At 35.6% G+C, this 24,548-nt stretch overlaps 1 long non-coding RNA gene across 1 annotated transcript in view; it reads left to right on the forward strand.

Moving 5' to 3' along the window:
* The window catches only part of LOC143648007 (uncharacterized), a 56,333-nt gene that overhangs the window by 26,038 nt on the left and 5,747 nt on the right, over positions 1-24,548 (forward strand). The gene's annotated exons all lie outside the window — the stretch shown is intronic.

Consider the following 24,548-nt stretch of genomic DNA (forward strand, 5'->3'; position numbering starts at 1 on the left):
AATCAGAAGATTAAGACCATCTATTCCATTCCATATTTCCTGCCTAGAATAGTGTCAGCTAGTAGGAAAGGTCAAAATATGAATATATGTTACTCTATGGTTTAATAAATTCACATATATGACCGGAAAACTTGGTAGAAACAACTCTGAATTTGCTCAGATATTCTTAGTATGTATGTTTATATAGTCAGGTAGATAATTTTTTTTTAAGTCTATTCTGCTTCCTTTTGACTCCTTAAGATTTCTGTTAGTACTTACATCAGGGGGAATTATAGAACCATCTCTATTCCTGTTATCATTTTTTCATGTATATATATATATATATATATATATATATATGTGGTTTGTTACCTTAGGCAACATTGTTTACTGCATACTAAATCATTTCTTGATTATATTATTGTTTGATTTTTTCTTACATCTGTGCAAATTATAGTATAATAGTGATAAAACCTACACAAATAATCATGAATATAATGTCTATGATCTCTCATAGATATCAAAAGAATTAAATCACTCTGTGTGTTTCTTCTTGTCTATAAATCTGATACTATATCGTTTAGTGGCAAAGTGGTTTTTTTCTAAAATGATAAAATATTCATACTTCTAAAATATGATGTGTAACTTATTGAGGCATGATGAAAAGAATCAAATGCATCTCGCACAGATCTATTATCTACTCTATTAACATTTCCTAAATATTCTGTTCTTATTTTCCTATCGTATTTCTAGTTATTCCCCGATCTTATATTCCATAACCAAATCTTCCTTTGGAAGTGGCCTTTGGAACTGTTGCTTTTGAAAATGCTGCTCCATATCCAGAAAATTCAGTAATATCTTCAGCTGATTTTTTTTAAACTACTGCTCTCTGAATTCATTTTAACGGAAATTTAGCACTCTTCTAAGGAAACCCTTTTCCCTAAAGTCCTCTCTGATGGTTAGATTTGTGCATCAACCTGGCTAGGTTATGGTGTCCAATTATTTGGTAAGGACAGTACTAGACTTTTTGTTGCTTTCATGGGTTTAAATAATTAGTCAGTTATTGCATCTATCCTAATTACATATACATCAACAAAAGTAGATGGTCTCCAGCAATGAAAGAAGTGTCATCCAATCAGTTGAAGACTTTAAAGGGAAACTTGATGATTTCAACAATCAGAGAGATAATTTCTATCTCTACTCAGCCAGCTAGATTTTCCTGGGGATTTTCTCTAAACCTTCACTGGAGTTATAAGCTTTGTGGCCAGCCCAACAGATTTCAGATTTGCCAACTCTCACATTTATGTGAGCCAATTCCTATTTCCCTGGAGAACCCTTACTAATACACCCTCCAAAATGGTTCCCTCTTATTCCCTCCTGATATCTCATATTCCTCAGGACTGCAAAGTGGTAATTCCATCTCTGATGATTAAGCTTATGTGTCAGCTTGGTCAGGTTATGGTGTCTGGTTGTTGGCCAAGCAGGTATTGGCTTGATGGTTACTGTTATAGTTTACTAGCTGCCAGAATGCAAAATACCAGAAACAGAATGGCTTTTAAAAAGGGGAATTTAATAAATTGCTAGTTTACACTTCTAAGGCCAAGAAAATGCCCCAATTAAAACAAGTCTATAGAAATGTCCACGCTAAGGCATCCAGGGAAAGATACCTTTGTTCAAGAAGGTTGATGGGGTTCAGGGTTTCTCTCTCAAGTGGAAGGGCACATGTTGAACCCATTCAGAGTTTCTCTTTTATCTGGAAAGTCACATGGTGAACACGGTCAGGGTTCCTCTCTCATCTGGAAGGGCACATGGCAAACAGTGTCATCTGCTAGCTTCTTCTCCTGGCTTCTTGTTTCATGAAGCTCCACGAGAGGCATTTTCCTTCTTCATTTCCAAAGGTTGCTGGCTGGTGGTGGTTCTGGTAGCTTTGTCATTCTGCTCTCTCAGAATCTCCTTCCATTCTCCAAAATGGAGAATGTCCTCTTTTATAGGACACCAGAAACTCATCAAGACCCACCCAAATGGGTGGAGACATGTTGTCACCTAATTCAGCTTAACAACCACACTTGATCATCTCCCTGGATTACAGTTTCAAACATACAGTATTGAATAGAGATTATTCTGCTTTTATGAAATGGGATTTAGATTAAAATATGGCTTCTCTAGGGGACATACATCCTTTCAAACCAGCACAGTTACTACACGGTTATTTTATAGATTTAAATAATCAGTGAGTTAATTGCATCTATAGCTAACTCCATCTACAAGAAACTAAGGAGATTGTCTTCAAGAGTGAGGGAAGTGTTATTTAATCAGTTAAAGGCCTTAACAAGAGAAGTGATGATTCCAGCAGTCAGATGGGAGAATTTTCAATTCTACTCTAGCTTCTCCTGGGGAATTCATAGAAAACATTCATTTGGAGTGCCCAGATTATGACCAGTCCTTTGGAATTTGGACTTTCCCATCCTCACAGTTGTTTAAGACCATTCACTTAAAATACATATTACACATAACTTTTACATTTTATGTTGGTTCTTTTTCTCTGCAGAACGATGGCTTATTCAGTGTCCTACTTACTCATTATTGCTACTTAATGAACATCACATTCCATTATGAAATTAAGGAAAAAAATTCCTCTGTGACATCCTTCCTACTTCCACAATTCTCTCTGATAGTACCTCTCATTCTTTAAAGACATAGAGACGGGTTATTATATGTTTCTTCACTCCAGGTTCACCATCTTTGCAGATGATTTTCATATCTATGTGCATGATCAATCTAACACACCAAAAATTAAAATCCTAAAATTGTAGTCAACTCCATTTTACCCACCTCTTCCCATGTTGCATTTTAGAAACTTATCTTTTAAATGGGGATAATCACAGTGTCTGTCACCTAAAATAGAATACCTCTGAGGATGAAAATTGGTACTATTAGCTGTTATGCTAGGAAAAGATGCATAAATGTTAATTGTCTTGTAAATCTTGAGACAGATGATCACCTTCCCATTAATTGGTTAATTTCTAAAGATGATTGATATAACTTCTATCTGTAAAGAATCTCTTCTCACTAACTAACCACATCTAAATAATAATATCTCAAAAAGTATATGCTAGTTGAATTAGAAATGAAACCTAGTACACTTTATAGGGATACAAAACTCATTTTTTTTGGTAGAAGATATATAATCTTTTTTTTTTTTTTTAATAATTGGTCATCACCTACACAGGTGATGACCAATCATGGACTCAACTGTGGTTGAGTCTGGAACTTCCTGCCATAACTGAATTATCTAATTGTTCCTTTTTAACAAGTTGACCATGAATATTAGGCCATCATAAAATAAATGTCAACTGTCTAATGATGAGTGTCATGGTCAGGTTCATGTATCAACTTGGCCAATTGGTGTTATCTGTTTGTCTGGTTGGGCAAGTGCTGGCCTGTCTGTTGCAATGAGGACATTTCATAGAATTAAATCATGATCACGTCAGCTGCATCCACAGCTGATTCCATTTGCAATCAGCCAAGGGAAGTGTTTTCTGCAATGAGTGATGCTTAATCTAATCACGGGAAGCCTTTTAAGGAGCATTCAGAAGAGACAGATTCTTCCTGCTTCAGTTGGTGAGCCTCTCCTGTGGAGTTCCCCAGACCCTCCATCAGAATCGTCAGCTTCACAGTCTACCCAGCAGATTTTTCACTCTGCATTCCCACAGTTACATGAGACACTTTAATGAATTTTATATTTGTGAGTGTCCCCTGTTGATTCTGTTTCTCTAAAAAACTCTAATTAATAAAACTTGGTACCGAGAGTGGGGTGGTTAAGAAACAGAATCTTAAAAATAAGTTTTTATGAACAGTTTCTACTCTGACTATACTCAAAGGCAATAAGGACTCTGATTCCCATAATCAGAATGACTCTCCCAATCCATGGAGTGAGATGGCAAAAGAGATAGTCAAAATATCATCATTCGATTCTCCTAATGCTCCGCTCGTATGAATCCAGGCTCTGGGGATGTTTTTGACACCTTTATAGAGTTTTGTAGAAATAAGAGGTATAGAGATGTTGGCTGGTTGTTGTTAGATACACTGGATACATTAAGTAGTGAAAGGGATGGACTTAAGGCTTCAAACAAGAAGCTTAAGCACCGTCTGACAGATGTAGATGTTTCTATGAGTATTCTGAAGGAAAATCTTATTTCCTGTAGCCATAGACTTGAGATTTCTGAAAATCAGACTCAGAATCTTATTGTTAGAGTAGCAATTTTGCAACATAAATTGAAATCTCAATGTTTCATGGTGTCTGCCATTAAAGTGAGAGAATTGATTGGAAAGGAGTGGAACCCTGAAAAATGGGACGGTGACATATGAGTTGATAATGATGTCAGGGGTGAGGTTGAAACCCTAGGTCATACTGAGTCTTCTCTAGATAACCCTGCAATAGTCTGCCCTGAGGGCATAGCCGCCCCATCTCCAGTTTGCCTTGAGGAGTTGGCCACCCAACCTCCTCCTGAAGGGATTAGCCCTAGAGTAATTAATCCTGTCTCACCAGATGAAACTGCAAATGAATGCCCTGAAGCAAATGGCTTGGAAGATGCTTCTAATTTTTTTAATAACCCACCCCCACCATCCCTCATTTCTTCCAGATCTATAACTAAACTGAAGTCCCAACAGGCCCCTAAAGGTGAGGTGCAAAGTATCACGCATGAGGAGGTATGTTATACTCAGAAAGGACTGTGTCAGTTTTCTAATTTATATAGACAGAAATCAGGGGAATATGTGTGGTAATGTATTTTAAGGGTGTGGGATAATGGTGGGAGGAATATAAGGCTGGATCAGGCTGAATTTATTGATATAGGCCCATTAAGCAGAGATTCTGCATCCAATGTTATAGCTCAAGGGATTAGAAAAGGTATTAGTAGTTTGTTTAGATGGTTGGTTGAAACAAGAATCAAAAGGTAGCCGACATTACCTGTGGTTGAAATGCCAGAACTGCCCTGGTATGATGTAGATGAAGGGATCCAGAGGCTTAGACAGATTGGAATGTTAGAGTGGATTTATCATGCAAAGCCTGCTTTTACACCCCAGGAATGTCTGGAGGATTCACCTGTAACCAGAGCAGTGAGAAATAAATTTGTGAGACTAGCATGATCATCCCTAAAGAGTTCTGTAGTTGCACTTATCTGTAGGTCAGATATTACTGTAGGAACTGCTATCACTGAGCTGGAATCCTTAAGCACAATGGGGATGACCACATCCCAAGTTGGCATTAGCCAGGTGGCAGCATTTAATTGCCAAAGGCAGGGTAGGTGTGGCTATTCTAATAGACAGCAAACTCAAAGCAGATGTCAAAATTTTACAACTCACAGAGATTTGTGGCATTGGCTGGCAAATCATGGGGTACCTAGAAATACAACAGAAGGGCAGTCTACTAAGTTCTTGTTGGAGCTGTATAAACAAAAGAGTTCTAGGTCAAGTGAACAGAAGTCTAACCTGAATTACAAAAACACAGAGTCACGGCCCCTTAATCAATTTCCAGACTTGAAACAGTTTACAGACCCAGAGCTCCTTGATGAAGGGGAGACCAGGTCCTTTTGGGGGACAACCCTGTTACACTGCCACAAATCTGTACTATTAATCTTCCTCCAAGCCTTCTCCAAGGAGATTGACAACTTTTTACCAGAGTAACTTGCATTGGGGAAAAGGAAATGATCAGATACTTTGGTGATTATTAGACACTGGTGCAGAAGTGACATTAATTCCAAGGGACCCAAAATGTCACTCTGGTCCACCAGTCAAGATTGGTGGCTTATGGAGGCCAGGTGATCCATGGATTATAGCTCAGGTCTATCTCACAGTCAGTCCAGTGGACCCATTCTGTAGTTATTTCCCCAGTTCGAGAATGTATAATTGGAATAGACATACTGAGCAACTGGCAGAATCCCCACCTGGCTCTCTAACTCAAGCAGTTAGAGCTATTATGGTGGGAAAGGCCAAGTGGAAGCCACCAGAACTATCCCTATCTAGCAAAATAGTAAATCAGAAGCAATATCGGATTCCTGGAGGGATGGCAGAGATTACTGCACTCTTAAGGACTTGAAAGATGCAGGCGTGGTGATTCCTACCACATCCCCATTCAACTCTCCTATTTGGCCTGTGCAGAAAACAGATGGGTCTTGGAGGATGACAGTGGTTTATCATAAGCTCAACCAGATGGTAACTCCACTTGCAGCTGCTGTTCCAGATGTGGTATCATTGCTTCACCAAATCAATACATCTCCTGTTACCTGGCATGCATCTGGCAAATGTTTTTTTTTTCTCAATAGCTGCTAGTAAGGGCAACCAGAAACAGTTTGCTTTCAGCTGTCAGGGTCAGCAATATACTTTCACTGTCCTACCTCAGGGGTATATCAACCCTACAGTTCTATGTCATAATCTTGTCTGCAGGGACCTTGATCATTTCTCCATCCCACAAGACATCACACTGGTCCATTATATTGATGCTGTCATATTGATAGGACCTAGTGAGCAAGAAGTAACAACTACTCTAGACTTACTGATAAGGTATTTGTGTGTCACTGGATGGGAGACAAATCCAACAAAAATACAGGGGCCTTCACCTCAGTGAAGTTTCTAGGTATCCAGTGGTATGGGGCATTTTGAGGTATCCCTTCTAAGATGAAGGATAAGTTGCTGCATCAGGCCCCTCCTATGACCAAAAAAGAGGTACAGCACCTAGTTGGTTTCTTTGGATTTTGGCAACAACATATTCCTCATTTGAGTGTGCTACTCTGGCCTATTTATTGAGTGACCAGAAAAGCTACTAATTTTGAGTAGGGACCTGAACAAGAAGAGGTTCTGTGACAGGTCCAGACTGCTGTACAAGCTGCTGTGCCACTTGGGCTGTATGATCCAGCAGATCCAATGGTGCTAGAAATGTCAGTGGCAAATAGAGATGCTGTCTGGAACCTTTGGCAGATGCTATAGGAGAATCACAATGCATACACGTAGGATTTTAGAGCAAAGCCTTACCATCTGCTGCAGATAACTACTCTTCTTTTGAGAACCAGCTTTTGGCCTGCTACTGGGCCTTAGTTGAGACTGAACACTTAATCTTGGGCCACCAAGTTACCATGAGACCTGAGTTGCCTATCATGAGCTGGGTGTTGTCTGACCCACCAAGCCATAAATTTGGGTGTGCCCAGCAGCACTCTGGAAACGGAAATGGTATATGCAAGATAGGGCAAGAGAAGGTCCTGAAGGCACAAGTGAGTTATCTGAGGAAGTGTCCCAAATGCCCATGGTCTCCACTCCTTCCACATTACCTCCTCTTTCCCAAACCAGAGCTATGGCCTCCTGTGGAATTCCTTACAGTGAACTGACTGGGGAAGAGAAAACTCAAGCCTGGTTTACAGATGGTTCAACATGATATGCAAGCGCCACCCGAAAGTGGACAACTGCAGCACTGCAATCCCTTTCTGGGGTGTCCTTGAAGGACAGTGATGAGGGGAAATCCTTCCAGTGGGAAGAACTTCGAGCAGTGCACCTGCTTGTTCATTTTGCTTAGAAGGAGAACTGGCCAGACATGCATTTGCATACTGACTCATGGGCTGTTGCTAATAGTTTAGCTGGATGGTCAGGGACTTGGAAAGACCATAATTGGAAAATTGGTGACAAAGAGACCTTGGGAAGAAGTATGTGGATAGACCTTTTTGAGTGGGCTAAAAGCATGGACATATCTGTGTCCCATGTGAATACACACCAGAGGGTGACTTCAGCAGAGGAAAGTTTTAATAATCAAGTGGATAAGATGACATGTTCTGTGGATACCAGTTAGCCCTTTTCCCCAAAAACTCTTGTCATTGCTCAATGGGCTCCTAAACAAAATGGTCATCGTGGTAGGGATGGAGGTTATGCATGGGCTCAGCAACATGGACTTCCACTCACCAAGGCTGACTTGGCTACAGCCACTACTGACTGCCCAATCTGCCAGCAGCAGAGACCCACACTCCAATCACCAGGATGTAGAAAGGAATCCCCCTGAACAAAGAGAGCAACAGACTTTTATACATGGGAAAGGGGAGTACATTTGGAGGAAATTTTAGTTGTTTGATGCAGATTACTTTCCCTAACATGGTTAGTGCAGCAGTTGCCAACAATGAGGAAGTTAACTGGCCTATGTATAGGGAGTTGGTGATAGCTGATTAGTTGATTTAAATTTTGTTTTCTGAGCAAGCTGAGAATTTACAGGGACTAAAAAATTTACTTAGATATTGATTTTACTTACATAGAGCTTACTTAGCACAAGCACTTCAATGTTGTGCTTACTAAATTTTATTTGTCAGTCTCAGACTCCCTTGATTTAGCCGTCAGCCAAGCTGAGGGCTGAGATAAAAATGTAAGGCATTAGTGCTACTCTTAGTGACAGTCTTCTGGCTCTAAACAACTTTCCTAGTTCATTAATTTTAGAAGGGTAGGTGATTTTTGTTTTCATCATGCCTTTCTTCTAGGTGGATGGATACCATTTGGCAACGTGGCTGGGTACAGCAGTTTGAAACTTTTGAAAGTATATGTCATGCCAAGAACATTGTCAAGATTACTGCATGTAGTAAAATGCCATTTGACTATGTTTTTGAGCTACGTACCTGAGGACCAAATTAATTGAAATGAAAGAGATCAAAAAATGATCTCAGGGAAGGACTTACTTCCTTGAGCCATGTGGTTTGTTCGATCATTTCATATTACTGTGTTTCCACTTCACCAGAAGCAGTTATCTAAGTATAATTGGTGGTATGTATGACAGTATAAACTTTTCCTTATTTAGCTAAGGAGAAGTCAAGCACAGCTCTATTATCTAAAACAATTCCTTTCTTGGCAATAATAGCATTTTCAGTAGACTTAGCAATTTTTTCCACTATTATAGATAAGTTTCTGATCCTCATTCTGTTCGTATTAACTCAACCCTGGAAATAAGTGGCCAATCAAAGAGATCAATTCAGCATGAGTGACACCCCAAGACAATGCACTTTGGTTTGGGAGTATAAATTAAATGAAGTAGTCCAATGTGAAGCTTCAAATTTATTATAAATTCCAAAGAGAACTATTAAGTCCCACTCCACTTTCTCTGATATACACTAACTGTTTATACCTTGAAATATTTAAACTGATATCATGTATCACCTTAATTTCCTTAACATTCATGTTTTTAAAAATCATTGTGCCAGGCATATTAGCATAAATGTAATACTGTTCATGAGCTGTCAGGGTTATCTATAATCTGTTTGTTATTTTGTTTTTTTTTTTTGAAATGTAATGCTATTGAGATATGTTCATACATCATAAAATCCATCCAAAGTATACAATCAGTGGTTCACAGTATCATCACATGACTGTGCTTCCTCACCATGATCAATCTTAGAACATTTGCATTACTCCAGAAACAGAAATAATTAAAAAAAGGACATTCTGTACCCCTTATCCCCACCCCTCTAGTGACTACTAATATTATATTCTACCCAATTTAAAGACATAAAGTAAAGGTAAATTAACTAAGACACTGTAATATTGTCAGAGACAGATACATAGATTAGTAGAATAGAATAGAATAAAACATCCAGAAGTAGATCCATGCAAACACAAGTAACAAATTTTTGTTTTGGCAATCTAGCTTTATAATCTTTATCAAAGATCAGGTCTGCTAGATTACAGCTCAACAATTTCCAGTATTTTCGTCTAGTTATTCTAATACACTATAAACTGAAAAAAAATCTATATTTATGACTCTGAAGTCATAATCATTCTTTAAAATTTGAATTTCTCTGTTACACCCCCTCCCTCTCATTTAATCATTTTCTCAGTCTTGTGGGTTATATGGGCAATGACCATTTTAACATCTTTGTGATGAAAAGAGGTGCTGATTTTATGGGGCAGAAATATGAAACTTGTTGATGTTCTTGGAGAGATTGGTACCTCTGAGTTTCAGAGCTTTCCTGGCATAGGAAAAATTTGGAGGTCTTAAATTTCTGAAAAAATAAGCTTACTAGGTAAAATATTTATAGAGTCTTAAAACCCATGGTATTCTTTAGGGTTTTCAGAAATACTGTTGTTTGAGGCTTGACATGCTGTGTCTATTTGCAATATCTGGCTGAAGCTTTCATAACAGTAACCTCCAGAATGACCTGTAGAGTCTATTTGAAATGTCTTAGCCACTGAAACTTTATTTTGTTCCATTTCTTTTACCCCTTTTAGTTAAGGAGGCATTCTCAATACAATGATGTCAGGGCCAGGCTCATTCCTGGGAGTCATACCTCATGATGCCAGGGAGACTTTTGCCACTGGGAGTCATGTCCCATATTGTAGGGAGGGCAGTGAATTCACCTGCTGAATTGGCTTAGAGTGGCTACAACTGAGCAACAAAAGAGGTTCTCTGAGGGTGACATTAAGGCATAGTTATAAGTAGGCTTAGCTTTGCCATTGAAGACATAGGTTTCATAAGGACAAACCTCAAGTTTGAGGGATTGGCCTATTAAATTGTGAGTTTCTAATGCTTGAGTAAATATCAGCAATTCCTCAGGTGGGGAAGATTAATATTTTTGCATTCTTCCCCAGTGCCTCAAGGGGATTTTGCAATTCATTTTTCTTTACATTTTCTGCCCCAAATATCCTTGAGTAATTGGGATATTACATTAACCTCTACAGAATAACAAGATCTCATTCCCCATTCTAGGTTCCATGTAATTAAGTGGCTTAGATAAACTGACCAAACAGGTTAAAATAGTGTGTGTGTGCTGGTTTGAAGTTGCTATGCACCCAATAAATGCCATTCTCTTTTAATTCATTCTTGTGGGTGCAGATTTTTTGTGGGTGAGATCTTTTGATTAGGCTGTTTCCATGCAGATGCAAGCCACCCAACTGTCAGTTGGAGCTTCTGATTATATAATTTTCATGGGGATGTGACCCTGCCAATTCAACATGAGTCTTAATTAGTTTACTGGAGTACTTAAAAGTGTTCATGGAGAGAGAGAGAGAGAGCTCAGAGCCAAAGCATAGAGCAGAGAGATGCTAAGCTAAGAGATGAAACCTGGAGTCTGCCCCATAGAAAATAAGTGGGGAACCACAAATGCTTAGAATGAAACTGGAGCTGAGAAGCCAAAAGAGAACAGGAGACATCCAATGTGCCTTCCCATCTGACAAGGAAATCCCAGACAGCATCAGTCTTTCTTCTGATCAAGCTGTCTTTATCTGGATGCCTTAATTCAGACATTTTCAAGGCCTTAGAACTATAAACTTGTAAATTAATAAATCCCCTTTGAAAAAAGCCAATACATTTTTGGAATCTTGCATTCTGGCACCTTTAACAAACTGTTACAATGTGCTACAGAAAATTTAAATTTTGGACAAAATAAACAGCTCTTCCTTTGCTCTCACACAGAAATTTAGAGACCGTCTTTTTTGCAAGAAAAGATGTTAAGCTATTAGCTTCAGCCTAAAGAGTCTGAAGAATATCGGGGATGGTATTAAAGCTCTATTTCATAAGCTTAGATATTTTTATAATAGCTCATTCCAGATCATGTGTTCCTACGGAAAGTATGATAATGTGCATTAAAGAGCGGAACCCTGTATTATGGTAGGTCATGGGATTGAGTATATTAACCCTTTTTTGTCAGTTTGAGACCTTGCATACAAAAGACACCAAGTTAGCTTTCTGTCATTTAGGATATGCAATATATGTATGATTACAGGATCTATTCCAAGTAACAGATAGGTAACAAAACCATACAGTTTTCTGCAGTTTGCAGTGGAAATGAAGAATAATTTAGATAATGACTAGGAATAGAATTTGATAACCCATAGCAGTATATCCTATAATTTCCCATTGAGAAGAAATTTCTCTATAGTTACCTTGCTTTTGTCCAAAGATAACATTAAAATATTCTTTTTTATAATCAAATAATGCCAGTTTTTTTAGATGTGCAAATTTATTAATTATTCAAGTAAGTGCAGCAAGAAGGAAATGCCACATATATTTTTTGTTGTTTCTTTTTCTGGTAGTTTGCATAAGGAATCACCAGTTGGACTATTAAAAGCTTCTTGAAGCTAGGAAACCAAGCCAAAAACTGAATACCAACTTCCACCTGCAGTTCCCAAAATAATTTTATTTACTCATAAAGCTGGGAACCCTGGAGTCAGGTATCAGATCTTTTTTTTTTCAAGAGGATTATGTAAGTATTGGTTCCATGATGTCAGTCTTAGTATCTTAAAAGTGTCCATCATCCTAATTAAATTAGCATCATTCTTAAATATGACTTTCCAGTTAAAGCTTTGGTTATATAAGTATTATTTCTAAACATGTCCTGTTAATAAGGAAGATGAGTTCTGATCAAACCTATAAAAATAGCTATTTTGCCTTAATAGTAGGACTATTTAATAAGAGTTCCTAAATTCTGGAGGGTCCAGACAGGGAGAAAAAGATGAATATTTTATGAATTATGGATAGCTTAACTGTAAAGAATAAAGGATACCATGTAATTAGAAAATAGAATATTAAAATATTAGTAATAATCCAAAGAAAATTCATTCAATCTTTTAGGTAATTAGTACTTGTACTACTCAATCTTGTGTTAGCTTCTTCACTAGAATTTTGGAATCTTGATTCAGTCCAATGGTATGATCTCAAAGTTATTTCAGCAATGTCAATAGAAGTCTGTGTTCCAGAGTACCTGGCGTAGTCATTTCCATGAGTTTCTGAGACAGTTCTTTTGATTACAGATAAAGCGCCTGGCCTATGGATGATTATAAGTGTTTACAGGGAAGCATCAGAATAAAAATTCTCTGTAGATGACAAAAGACTTAAAATGGTCACAGTTGACATTATTCTATTATAAAAGTGAAAGTTTCGATGAAAGTTCATTACAAAAATAATGCAAATGAGAACACATTTTTTTCTGTCACATGTAACATTGTTAAAGAATAACTGAAATTATGAGCAATAATATTAATATTGTCTAATCTCAGACAGACTAGTACTAGAACATCTTATGGACAATGAAGACATTGACAAATATCTAGGAACTGTATGTGATTTCTGAAATATTTATATTAATAGCATTTTACCTAAACAAATTGAACCAATATAAGGTTAGGAACTCCTATTTAATTTGACAACACTTCCCATTCAACTCATAACATGTTAAATAGTCCTCTACTTCTAGCATCTCACTTTTAAACAAGGCAAAGAGCAAATCCTTGGCAGTTTTTTCCAGGGTCCTATGGAAATCTCAAAGATAGTTTGAGATCATTAAGATGCCATTTATGGTTTGATTTGAGGAAAACAAAATGTCAAAAACTTTTCAGATTTGAACATTTAGTTAAGTAGGAAAATGTGTCACTTTAAAACAATATTTGATTACCTATTTAGCTAAAGGACAAGAAAAGAGTGAATAGGAAATAATGTGATTTTTTAAAATGGCAGTTTCTTTTAAAAGTAGAGTCTTGTTTTCTAAAACAATAAATGGTGATAAGGTCAATTTAAATTTCATCCAATAAGACAGAATCTTTGTTTTAGCAAATTATGTACATAGTAAAGAAAAATATTTTTCAATCTCTTACTAAGAGCAGACCAATGATCTGAGAAAATCCGTTTCATCTTAACAGAAACAGAACCAAATTTTAGTTTTGCATGAGGATATTGTCTAAGAAAATTTTTAAAAATTTTACTAGCCTATCAAATTGTAGTCAATCTTGACTAGGACAAAAATAAATTACTTTTCCATAAATGTTTTACAGCTTTCTATATTCATTCAGGTTTCTTTTTGTTTTTATTTTTTACAAATTCCTACTTCTCATTCTGAGATAGTAATTTTGCTTCAGGACAAAACTACTTTCATTACCCTTAATGAAGCGTATCATACATTCTTTACATACTTACTTACCTAAACTACTAAAAAGATCTTTGAAACTGTTTTCAAACAAGCACCCTACAAGATATAACTATTATTAAAATAAAGTAAAACAATTGAGTAAAGTATTGAGTAAAATAATAACTCAATTTGGTTATATACAAATTTACTTTTTTCATTATTTTAAAGTCTTCGTAGTCAGAATGCTAGCTTATTTTATTCATTAGCTTACATCAATTTAGGAAGAACATACCCAAGTAGGCTAAAATTATGATCATATTGTATTTAACACTGATAATTCAGAAGGTATAGCTGTTTTAATTTAACTAACAATATTCAACTAGTCTTGCTTGTCAAAGGTTTATCTGAGTTATGTAAACTTGAATATTTTATAACATTTGGTTGTAGTTCTATGAAGATTATTTTTTCATTAGAAATATTAAAAGTTTGGTTTCCTTAATTTGTAAGACTTTAAGAATATTAATTATTATATAAGCAATTATTTATCTCTAAGTCAATTTGAGCAGTGCTCTTTTAAAGAGTTTTATAGGTTAACTTGGTAATAACACCCAGAGTATGAAAATGTTACACATTAACGTATAATAGACATATTAAAACATATTAAAATTATTTTAATAATAAACATATTAAAGCTTATAGCTTTAATTACAAAATTATCAGTCATGAGTCAGACATAAAAGCACAAAAATATAGAAAACATAGAAATATAAAACTCACTAGACTGTATAAGCTATGTTAGAGTTTTGGATTTGTTTCTGCCGAGTCTGAGTGTCAATTAAAATAGGCATCCCATTTAGTCTAGTTCCATAGCCCACCTTTTCAAGTTTACTACTAAGATAAATGATTTCATTCAGCAGGAGAGTTTCCCATAAAGACTGTTGTAAGTCCAAGATTTTCTTAGTGATGTTTTGCTATTAGTTAAATAGGTACAACTCTGTACCCCATAATTCTAAACATAAAGGATGCTGGGGTCTGCCAGTGGAGTGCTTTAGAATTTGAAGCATGTGATGGGGAGCTGTGGACTCTGCAGTAGATATGCTGTGAACAAAACCATAGGGTAAAGACTCAGATCCCTTATAAGGGAACTTCCTGCCAAGAACGATCGCCCCTTTAAACCTGACAAGGAACTCCATGAAAGTGGAGAGATCAAACACAAAAAGACTAGAGCTTGGATCCAAGTGGGACTCACTAAGACCTCTGACCAGAAAATGAGTATGACAGTGAACAGAAGGAATTCTAGCTGATGCTATGCCTGTCATTCAGGTTATTCACAGAATTACCCGCAATTTCCTTTGGATCCTTTTGTGGTTACCTATATAACTTAAAATTTTAGCAAAATTTGGTGAGATCTCAGTGAATTTTATTGAATCGAATCATAAATTGGAGAGATTCCAATCACCAGGAGGTAGAGAAGAATATTGCCTACTTAAGAGCGCAAAAAGCTTTTATAGGTAGAAGGAGGGATGACATTGAGAGCAAAACTTCATGGGTTAATGCGGACTCTATTTCCTAATCTGGCTAGTGCAGGCGATTACTTAGCATAAGTATAGGAAGTTAGGGATAACTGACTGGCTGGTTTAAATTCTGTTTTATGAATGAGCCAGGCATTTACAGGGGAGAGAAATTCACTTAGATTTTAGTTTTGCTGACATGAGGTTTAGCACAAGCACCTCCATGTTGGGCCTACTAAATTTTGTTTATCATACTGGGAACAAGATAGATAGAAAATTGTCTTTTTGTCTTATCTTTAAAATCTGATGTTATCCAAATTATTTTGCTCTCAAGAATGATTTAAAAGGAACCGGGTGTTAGTGAAAAACGAGTGCATGAAGAGGAAATTGGGATTTCTAATACCTCATGACCTTACATTAGCAAAATGTTGAAGTTCTATTTGTTTTACTATGAATTAAAATAAATCACCAAATAGGAAATAAAAGGAAGAAAGAAAGTGTTATCAATAAATTCAGGTATTCTTGGTAGCAATAAAACCCCATTTGCCACTTTTTTGCACACCAGTTAAAATGCTTTCAACTTCTAAAATATATTTACAAACAATAAAACACATGTTAACCTGAAACTGTTACTAAAATTCATTTCAACAGTGATGGATCAAAGAAGCAAAATATTTGAGGTTCATTTTATAGACTAGCTAGACCTAATGAAATGCCATCATTATGTAAGTTAACACTAGACATACACATTTAAGATTCTTTTAGGAAGATTGAATTTAGTATAATAGATCATCCTTAATTTATATCAAAATCATTCATATCAACCATCATATAACAGAATAAAATTTTACTGCTCAACTGTGCCTATAAATCTAGCTTGCATTTAATTTAGAAGAAGGTATAACCAAATATATGGTTGTTAAAACTATGTAGAGTTCAATTTATCTTAGAATGTACAAAAATATGTTCTCTTCACAGTTATCAGTAAACAAAATTTATATATAAAATTTATTTAGTTCCTACATTTCTTTAGTACAATTCTGATATTTGTTCAACTGATTAGTATTGCTTCTACCAAAGGACAATGCGTTTTTGAACTGAAACTGCTTGCCATTAGCTTTGAGAACAAGAAATCGTACTTTGACCTTTATTGCACTTGCATCCAAATTAACCACAAACTAGTGTGAAAAATTAGTCATAAGTTTATATAGGAGCATAGAGTTATCTTAGGTAGTTAAAATTATATCTCATTGTCATATGGGTGAAGAGTTTCATCCCTTTGTCATGTCAATGATTTTTGATGGGCAGCAGTCAGTTTTTACTTACAGACTGTGTCCTCATTACCTTAAGGGTGGAAGCCGAAGGTTGAAGTCAGCTTTGTAAACAGACTTATTCTCGGAGAGTGGGATCATCTTGTAGGCTCAGGGTGATCCTACATAGACTTGGTTTAAGAGAGACTTAGACTCTTTGGATCCCTTTGTGGTCACTGTAAGCCAGAAATGGAAGATAGGGCATTTTTGTCCCAAGGTTCTCCCACTGGAATTCTGGGAAGGAAGGAAAACAGGAGTTTACCCTCCGAATCCTCTGATAAGGGGGAGGGACACATTTTTTCATGTTGTCTGCCTGTAAACCAATATGTATGGTTAAATGTCCTCTGTTTAGCTGGGCTGCCTATTTTCCAGTCCTATGAGTAAAGACTACTGATTTCCAGAAAACTATTTGTTGGGGGATTTCCACATTGCCAACTTCTCTAACTCCCAGGCCAGGACATAGAAGAGGCAAAAACCAACCAACCTACCAACCCACCAATGAAACAAATAACAACCACAGACCACAGCAGCAGGTCATTATTTAAGTTCCAAGCTCTCCAGCCCATTTCCAATTTTTTCTACCTTTCAGAGGTCTGGAATTTGATTTATATATTTTGAGCATTACAATAAAAGCATTAGGAATAGAAATGGAATGTGTTTACTCAACATTGTCCAGGGACAATAATCTTGAATTTACTGTCAAGGCCAACATTCCATTGTTATTAAAATTAGAGAACAATAACACTAAAAGAAAGGAATAAAAAAGGAAATTACATGCAAATATCTCTCTTAATCAGATGCAAAAATCCTTAATCTAATAATAGCAAACCAAATCCATCTACAAATAAAAAGGATAACATCTCCTGACTAAGTATGCTTAAAAGCTGCTTTAATATTTGAAAATGAACCACTGCAAGTAACAACGTTAATAAAATACAAACATTTTCATAACTAACAATAGATGAAGAAGAAAAGCCATTTGGTATTATTCACTACTAGTGGATGATAGAAGCTCTCAGCAAATAAGGATTTTTTCACTAGCCCTGCATCACATAATTAGAAAAGCCTACTGCTAACATCTTACTGGTGAACTCCTGATGGCTTTCCTTACTTTGATTAGAAACAGGACAACACTGTGTGCTCCTAATACTTCTATTCAACCCAGAAATGAAGGAATCAACTAGTTCAATAAGACAAAAAAAATATATATATAAAAGTTTAAAGATCAGAAAATTATAATTAATACTCATGATTTGCAGATAATATGACCATGTATATAAAACCAAAGGAATCTACAAAATACTTCTGATACATTATTTCAGGGAAATATAGAAACACAAATGATTTTTTTTATATTGGATTTGTGCTTTGTAACTGTGCTAAAATCACCAATATAAAAAAATCAATTGTTTTTCCATATTTCAGTATTGAACAATAAGAAAATTAAAAAAAACAGTAACATTTATCCTTACAGCAAAGTCATATTAAATATCTAGAGACAATTTTTTGAAACATTGAATTGAGGTGCATTTAAAACCACAAAATATTACTGAAGGAAATTAAAGAAGCTATAATTAAAATGGAGATATTTACACTTTCAAAAAATGGAAGTATTTATACTTTTAAGATATGAATTTTGTCCAAATAGGGCATACATTTGCTGGAATCCCAATCAAAATTTCTGTGAGCTTTTTTGTGCTTTGTTGAAAGTGAAAATCTTGTCATAAAATTGATAAGGAAAAATAAACCATCTATAATTTCCAAAACAATTTTGAAAAAGAAATGAAAAATGGAGGACATGTATTACCTGACCTTAATACTTGCAAAAAAATTACAATTATTAGTACAGCATGGTATTGTAATAAGCAAAGATATAAATTGATGAAACTAAATAGGCAGTCCACAAATAAACCAGCACTTAGATAATAAATATATTTTTGATAAAAGTTCCTATGAAAGATATGGGGAAAGAGTATTCTTTTTAATAGATGATTAATATGCAACATACGCATAATATATATTTCCAACCCCCTACTTTTTTTTCCCCCAACCTCCTACTTTTAACCTATCCATGCCTTTATATTTCAAAGTTAGTTTTTGTAGGTAGCATAAAGTCAGGTCTTATTTTTTTATCTAATTAGATATTCTATATTTTTTTAATGTGGTGGTTTGGACCATTTATTTTTTATTTATTTTTGTTTTTTAAATATTTTTCTTGGAGGTGCATAGTCCAGGAATTGAACCCAGGTCGCCCACATGGCAGATGAGAATTCTACCACTGTGCTAACCTTGCACCACTTAGACTATTTATTTTTAATTCAATTATAGATATACTTGAATTAAAATCTACCATGATTGGGGTGGGTCACGGTGGCTTAGCAGGCAAGAATGCTTGAATGCTTGTCTGCTATGCCAGAGGACCCGGGTTCGATTTCTGGTGCCTGCCCATGTGAAAAAAGTAAAAAAAAAAAGGTACCGTGATTGAAGTTTACTTTTATCTATATTTTGTATTTTCCCTTGTTCTCTGCTACTTTGTGAAAAATTAAGCATTTTTTCATAATTCTATATTATCTCCACTATAGGCTTATTATTCATACTTCTTTGAAAACATAGTCATTGCACTTGGGCTTACAATATATGTCTTTAATTAATATGGGAATTTCCACCCTTTCAAATTTGTCATAAACAATTTTCTCTGTAGTTGTTTTTTATAACTCATCCCAATATTTTTATTATAAATACTAAAAAACAAATGAGAGCAGGCATTATCACTTTCACAGCTTTGCGATTTTACTGCTTTATGCTCACTCTATGGTGCTCATAATTCCATCCCTTGTTCAGTTATTATATTTCTTGTATCATTGCTTATATTAGTCCTCTCACTGGGGACTTAATAAATTCATTCACTCTTTCAATATTTATCGAGCATCTATGATGTACTAAAGTTAAATGCAGAAAATGTTATGTGAGGAAACAGACAATTTAGCATACAGTTACAATGAAGCCTGATGAGAACCCTTATAAGAAAATATAAACCATGAGAAGTCTTTCCAATGGAAATGATATTTAATCAGAAACCAGAAAGATGAGAAACTTGCCAGAAGGGAATTAAGAGAAATTAGGAGAATGTTTCAATTAGAACAAAGAGAATGTAGATGAAATTAGGCAAGGGAAAGTATAAGCTATATGATAAAAACAAATGCATGATTGAAGCAGAGAAGTCAAGGAAAGTGAAAAATGAAAGGAGAAGAGAATGGTGTTAACACTGCAAATTATGGGTCTTGCAAAATAATTTAAAGTATTAATTTTTATTCCAAATTTAAACGAAAGTCTTTCAAAGGTTTTAAGCATAGGAGCAATTAAGGGTGGGGCCAATTCAAAAGTTAATATGATAAACTAGGCAGAGGTATAGAGTTGTAGTGACAATGGATAAGAGAAGTAGATAGCTTTGATACCCATTTCTGTTATATAAATATAGACTGTAGTAGATAATTAGATTTAAAACGAAACATGATAAAGGGAATATATGAAAAGCCCACAGCTTACATCATCCTCAGTGGGAAAAACTGAAAACTTTCTCCCTAAGATCAGAAATAAGACAGGAATGTCCACTATCACCACTGTTATTCTGCATTGTGTTGGAAGTTCTAGCCAGAGCAATTAGACAAGAAAAAGAAATACCAGGCATCAGAATTGGAAAGGAAGAAGTAAACTCTCACTGTTTGCAGATGATATGATACTATATGTTGAAAACCCCAAAAAAATCTACAACAAAACTACTAGAGCTAATAAATGAGTACAGCAAAGTGGCAGGTTACAAGATCAACACTCAAAAATCTGTAACATTTCTATACACTAGTAATGAGCAATCTGAGGGGGAAATTAAAAAAAAATCCATTTACAATTGCAACTGAAAGAATAAAATATTTAGGAATAAATTTAACTAAGGATATAAAAGATCTATACAAAGAAAACTACAAGAAATTGCTAAAAGAAATCACAGACTTAAATAAATGGAAGGGCATTCCATGCTCATGGATTGGAAGACTAAATATAGTCAATTTGTCATTCTACTTAAACTGATTCATAGATCCAATAAAATACCAATAAAAATCCCCAAAACTTACTTTTCAGAAATAGAAAAAAAAACAACAACCAAATTTATTTGGAAAGGCAGGATGCCTCGAATGGCTAAAAATATCTTGAGAAAGAAAAATGAAGTCGGAATTCCCACACTACCTGGCTTTAAGGCATATTATGAAGCTACAGTGGTCAAAATAGCATGGCACTGGCATAAAGATAGATATACTGACCAGTGGAATAGAATAAAGTATTCAGATAGAGACCTTCTCATCTATGGACAATTGATCTTTGATAAGGCAGTCAAGCTGACTCACCTGGGATGGAACAGTCTCTTCAATAAATGGTGCGTAGATAACTGGATATCCACATGCAAAAGAATGAAAAAGGATCCATATCTCACATGCTACACAAAAATTAACTCAAATTGGCTCAAAGACCTAAACATTAGATCTAAGACCCTAAAAGTTTTAGAAGACAGTGTAGGGAAATATCTTATAAATCTTATAATAGGAGGTGGTTTCCTAGCTTTTATACCCAAAGCATTAGCATTGAAGAAAAAAAGAAAGAAATGGGAACTCCTCAAAATTAAGCGCTTTTGTGCATCAAAGAACTTTATCAAGAAAGTAAAACGACAGCCTACACAATGGAAGACAATATTTGGAAATGATATAACAGAAAAGATCTAGTATCCAGAATATATAAAGAGATTATTCAACTCAAGAACAAAAGACAGACAACCCAATTACCAAATGGGCAAAATACATGAACTGACACTTCTCAAAAGAGAAAATACAAATGGCTGAAAGGCACAGGAAAAGATGTTCAACTTCCCTGGCTATTAGGGAATTGCAAATCAAAACCACAATGAGATATCATCTCACACTCACCAGAATGGTCATTATCAAAAAACAGAAAACAAATGCTGGAGAGGATGTGGAGAAAGAGGTAAAATTATCCACTGTTGTTGGGAATGTCAGATGGTATAACCACTGTGGAAGGCAGTTTGGTAGTTCCTCAGGAAGCTAAGTATAGAACTGCCCTATAATCCAGCAATACTATTGCTAGGTATCTACTCAGAGGACATGAAGATAAGGACACAAATGGACATTTGCACACCAATATTTATAGCAGCATTATTTACAATTGCCAAGAGATGGAAACAGTCCAAATATCCATCAACAGACAAGTGGCTAAACAAGCTATGGTATATATATATATATGATGGAATATTATGCAGCTGTAAGAAGGAATAAAATTATCCAGTATGTAACAGCATTGATGAACCATGAGGACATTGTGCTGAGTGAGATTAGTCAGAAACAAAAGGTCATTAGTGAATGAGCTTGAAGAATTTCAGATAAGAACAGAGACAAACAGGAGATAGAAAAAAGGATAGATATTGGGTAATTGGAGCTGAAGGGAGACAGATTGTGCAATAAGACTGATTATAAAAATTCAGAAATGGATAGCACAATACTACCTAAATGTAATACAATAACGTTAGTACACTGAATGAAGCAGAATGTGAGAATGATAGAGGGAGGAGGGCAGGGGGCACAAATGAAATAAGAAGGAAAATAGATAATAAAGACTGAGATAGTATAATCTAGAAATGCCTAGAGTGTATAATGATAGTGACTAAATGCACAAATTAAAAAAAAAGGTTTTTGCATGAGGAAGAACAAAGGAATGTCAATATGCAGGGTGTTGAACATAGATGGTAATTCATATTTTAAAACTTTAATTTATGTGTGAGACTAAAGCAAAAAATATCAATTTGGTACAAAATTTGCATTTTGACTAATGTGCTTCCTAATATAATTTATGCAGACAGTTTAATTGAACACCATAAGTACATGGAACCTTGAGTAGGGCATGAGATTTTATAGGTTTGTCCAGAGTGATGCCCTAATAAATCTCAGAGTGATTTAAACAGTGAATAAAAAAGTGTTTGCAAAGTCCCCTTGGGGGAAGGCTGAGAAAGGGGGAAAATTCAACTTCCCCATGTGGAGAATTCCTGATATTCTCTCAAGCAGTGGGGACAACCAAAGCAAAAGACTGAGCCCTCAATCTTGAAATTTGTTCATATGAAACTTATCCCCGCAAAGGATAGGCTAAGCCTTCTTAAAATTAGGCCTAAGAGTCACCCCCAAAGAACCTCTTTTGTTGATCAGATATCGCCTCTCTTAGCCAACACAACAAGCAAACTCACCACCCTCCCCCTCCCTACATGCGACCTGACTCCCAGGGGTATAAACCTTCCTGGCAAAATAAGACGGAAATCCTAGAATGAGCTGGGACTCAGTATCAAGGGATTGAGAAAATTTTCTCAACCAAAAGAGGGAAGAGAGAAATGAGACAAAATAAAGTGTCAATGGCTGAGAGGTTTCAAACAGAATATAGAGGTTATCCTGGAAGTTATTTTTATGCATTATATAGATATCACCTTTTCAGTTAAGGTATATTGAAGAGGCAGGAAGGAAATGCCTGAAAATGTAGAGCTATGTTCCAGTAGCCATGTTTCTTGAAGATGATTGTATAATGACATAGCTTTCATAATGTGACTGTGTGATTGTGAAAACCTTGTGTCTGATGCTCCTTTTATCTATGGTATGGATAGATGAGTAAAACATACAGATTAAAAATAAATAAATAATAGGGGGAACAAATGTTAAAATAAATGTAGTAGATTTAAATGCTAGTGATCAATGAAAGGGAGTGGTAAGGGGTATAGAAAGAAAATGGGGAAACAAAGGCTAAAATATATTGGGTAGATGGAAATACTAGCAATGAGAGGGAGGAGTAAGAGGTACGGTATGTAAGAATATTCTTTTTCTTTTTTCTTTTTCTGAATTGATGCAAATGTTCTAAGAAATGACCATGGTGATGAATATACAACTATGTGATGATATCGTGACTTATTGATTATATACCAAGAATGGAATGATCACAGGGTAAGAACGTTCGTGTTTGTTTGTACATTATGTTTAAAAAAAAGTAAAATTAAAAAAAAAAGACAGGAAAGAGTCAAGGACACCTCCAATGTCAGGAAAACTGGATGCTTTTTAATATGATGCTATAAGGCTCTGAAATGGGAAAGAATAACATAATTGGGGACAAGTGCATAATGGCAAGTTCATTTTGGGATATGTTGAATGAAATCTTTGGGTCAGCTGCTCAAATGAACATACATCAGCCAATTGATTTGTAGGTTTGAATCTAAGGAGAGACATCTGAGGGACTGGAAAAAAATAAATGTTGGTTTAAGTAGAATTTATATGATTCAGTGATGTAGGTAAATGAAGAAAATGAAAGACGGGAGTATGAAATTTAAAACATAGCCCAAAAGAGGTTCCTGAAAATTTCTGACATCTAATGTAGAACCAGAGGCAGGGAAGCCTCTTAGCTGGAATATCTTTCCTTCTACTATCTGCTTACATAAAATTAAACTTTTTTTTAATGTCAAACTTTCTGTGGGATTTTTTCTGACTACTTGACTTCTCCATCTGTTTTGGTCTGCCCAAGCTGCCAGAATGCAACACGCCAGAGATGGATTGGCTTTTAATAAAAGGGGATTTATTTAGTTAAAAGCATATAGTTTTCTTCAGAGGAAAAGCAGCTAACTTTCAACTGAGGTCCTTTCTTACATGGGAAGGCACAGGGCAATCTCTACTGGCCTTCTCTCCAGGCCTCTAGGTTCCAACAACTTTCCCTGGGGTGATTCCTTTCTGCATCTCCAAAGTCCTGGGCTGAGCTGTGAATGCTGAGATGAGGTATGCTGAGCTGCTTGGGCTGTGATATATTGAGCT

This window comes from Tamandua tetradactyla, chromosome 10 (genome assembly GCF_023851605.1).
Source record: "Tamandua tetradactyla isolate mTamTet1 chromosome 10, mTamTet1.pri, whole genome shotgun sequence".
Lineage (NCBI taxonomy): Eukaryota > Metazoa > Chordata > Mammalia > Pilosa > Myrmecophagidae > Tamandua > Tamandua tetradactyla.